Source organism: Lactuca virosa, chromosome 2, assembly GCF_052849685.1.
Source record: "Lactuca virosa cultivar CGN04683 chromosome 2, Lactuca_virosa_CGN04683_v6, whole genome shotgun sequence".
In the NCBI taxonomy this organism is placed as follows: domain Eukaryota; kingdom Viridiplantae; phylum Streptophyta; class Magnoliopsida; order Asterales; family Asteraceae; genus Lactuca; species Lactuca virosa.
In genome coordinates this window covers 68,558,999-68,562,121 of record NC_136427.1, presented here as the reverse complement: position 1 = coordinate 68,562,121, position 3,123 = coordinate 68,558,999, and the positions used below count along the sequence as shown (strand labels likewise).

The window sequence follows — 3,123 nt, the reverse complement described above, 5'->3', positions numbered from 1 at the left end:
TTATAAATATTATGTTGTTTTGGGAAAATTCTATAAGTAGGTTGTTATTTTGTGGAAAAATTAAGTGTGCATTTCTATTTTGGTTTAAAAATACATGTGGAAAAATAAAAGTTAGACATAACTTTTTTAAAATATATATTAGAAAAGCGTATATAGATTTTTTTTTCTTTTATATGATTAAAATGAAAATTCAAGAAAACAAATCATCTTAAATTAAATCCATGTTAGTTGTTTATTCAAAATTTCAGTACCTTCCACAACATTGATTTTAGAAATGCATAATAAGTCAAAGAAATTAACAATTATTTTGAATAGTTAATTTTGTAAGTGACATTGTAAGAGTCCACCACTTTAAAAGCACAAATGAATCAAACATAATTCCTCATACTTGTAATAACATTAGGCCCGCTAAAAAGTTCTACACTGATGCATAGGAAATGACATCTTAGAAGGGCCGTCTATGTTGCATTAAATTAAAACAATTGAACAAAATATATTTGCCTCAAATAAGTTTTTTAGAACCAAAAAAAAAAAAAAAACATCGGGGGAAGCTGGTCATTTACAGTTACATAGTATATAATAAGATATAACAAAGAAAAGCATGAAGTACAAACATAACCAAACTAAAATCTTCAATATTAGGGGTCACCTCCTACAAATGGATTTCTCTTCTTAAAGTGGGGCAACAACCAAATACTCTAATATGTAAAGTACATTGTTATTTTTGCATTTCATCCAATCAAGAACTAAATGCAAGGTATAACATCTTGCTTTCATTTTCAGCATATAATTATATCCTTACATGACTATCATGCAGATTTCTTGTCTCATGCCTTCTTTAAGTAACCAGATACTTCTCACGAGGAGATAAGTCAACCCACTTTACCTAAAACTTCACAGCACAACGTTCAAAATTCAGAGATTTAAAGCTTTAACATTTAAATATATTTAATTAACAAAGTAAGATTAACTCAAACTCCAAAGTAATAACCTGGGATAAGCATAACACATAAGTTGATTGAAGGTAGAAGCACTACCACACACAACAACATCTTGTCAAAGCTTGTTTAAAGAGAGCAACAGCCTTGTCAACTTTGTTGCCCAAAACCAGCATAATATAATACCACTCAATGCAGATTTGCTAAAAAGATCATGGAGTTCATCCTGAAATCCCAAATAAAATATATATATATATATATATATATATATATATATATATATATATATATATATATGAAATAAGTTTTAGTAATAAAGTTTGTAAGGATTTTGGTAATGATTGGTGTAAACTTAGAACGACAAAGAAAAACTCAGTTTAGGGATCAGTCCTCACTATATCTACCTGTCTATGAGAAAGAGAAGTGAAAAGACAGTTTTGCCCATGATAAAATATGATTTTTTGATAAAACCAAAACAAAAAATGTATATAAATCTGGTTTTACCCAAATTAGAAGATGATTTCCTGTATTGATGCCCCTGATGTGTATTGTTTGGATTCCATAGGTGCCCACTCATCTGGGACTCTCACGAACAACCTCCATTTTTGTCAAAAATGTTGACATAAAATATTGTTAGTGGTTTTTTTGCATACCTTGGCGGGATACCTTTGCAAGCATGTTTTGTAACAAAAATCTCAAAAAATCCAAATTAATGCCATCACCTACATCACAAACCTGAACAAAAGAATTACAATCATTTGAGTAAACTTGTTAAAATTCAGAAAAATTACAGCCAAAATGTCAATTAATTATCAGTTGACAAAGTAAATACAAATAAATCAACCTGAACAGTCAAGGCTAACTTCATTTCTCTTAAGCTTCAAGCTTTTCTGGATCACTCACAGCCTCATACACCTCTCCAAGCATATTTGTGCATGAAAAAATTAAAAATAAATGTATTTCATTAATACTAAAACTCAGTATAAACAATTTACTTTCATGACCATCAAATTCATGTACCTTCAGTGATGTATGATACCTTTGCACGTATATACAAACATATGCACAAGACAATCTAAAGCTAGTTAAGTCCAAAAAACCCAAACTGTTGATCTGTATTGATGGAAGAATGGTGGTGGATCAAGTAAAGAGTTTATAAACATTGTTCCTTTTTCAAATAGTCAATAGAAACAATAAGCCATGGAAGCAATGAGTTTTTTTTTATCATAAGCCATAGAATCAAGAAGTTTTTTTTATCATTGGTAATGGCCGATAATGCCTAAATCGTTCAGCACCATTGAATTTAAACGCAAAATCAACTAATTGGTTTTATATTATATAAGTATCTCCTTTACAACTTTGAATGAATAAAAAAATCACGAAGCCATAATCATAAAATCGAAGTTCCAATTACAGAGAGGAGAAGGACATGCTTACTTGATCAATCTGAAGAACAAACATGCGTCGACACCGGTAGGTGGGGGGCAGGATCGAGATGCGAGAAATCGATAGGCTTGAACTTCAAAAACTGATAGAAATCAAAATCAAAAGCTAATCCAAGAAATCGATAAATGTGAAAAAAATACTCTCCAATCTGGATGAACTTGTATGTTCATATAAAGAAACAGATGAAGAACCGTTGAGCCCCACAATCCCTTTCCGTCGGTGGATGTTCACGATTCTGTTGGGGGTTCGTTGCTAGAAAATTGATGAGAGGAAAGAGAGATTGTGGAGAAGGCGGCCGGATGCAATTTTGGTGTCATGGTGTGGGAGATATGAGGATGAGCGAAGTGACGACACCTCTCCTATTAGGGTTTATGGGTATTGGATCAAAAGACAAATGTGAGGTTACAGACAAACAGAAGAAATGATATTATTATTTAATTTTTTTAATTAATAAAACGTACAGTTTGTTTTTTAGTCGATTAACAGGAAACGTTATAAATTCTCTGTCCAGTAAACAATAACTATAACAAGCATAATATGATTGTATATAATGTATTATATTTTGTAACTCTTAAAATTCAAAAAACACAATATGCTTTATATAATAGTAACAGTAAAGATAATTAATAAAACGTAAAGTTTGTTTTTTAGTTAATTAAAAGGAAACGTTATAAATTCTTTGTCCAGTAAACAATAAGTATAACAAGCATAATATGATTGTATATAATGTATTATATTT

General features: G+C 30.4%; 1 long non-coding RNA gene across 2 annotated transcripts; it reads right to left on the bottom strand.

Annotated features, from left to right (window-relative positions):
• Positions 1–558: 558 nt before the first annotated feature.
• On the bottom strand, positions 559–2,779 carry LOC145159152 (uncharacterized). Of its 2 annotated transcripts, XR_013737514.1 has the most exons (5): positions 2,376–2,779; positions 1,783–2,051; positions 1,443–1,673; positions 992–1,164; positions 559–892 (listed from the first exon to the last, which is right to left on the bottom strand). It is a non-coding gene; the product is annotated as an uncharacterized LOC145159152 (long non-coding RNA). The 2 variants fall into 2 exon arrangements; XR_013737513.1 differs by having other exon boundaries at positions 1,783–2,776.
• Between the last annotated feature and the right edge of the window lie 344 nt (positions 2,780–3,123).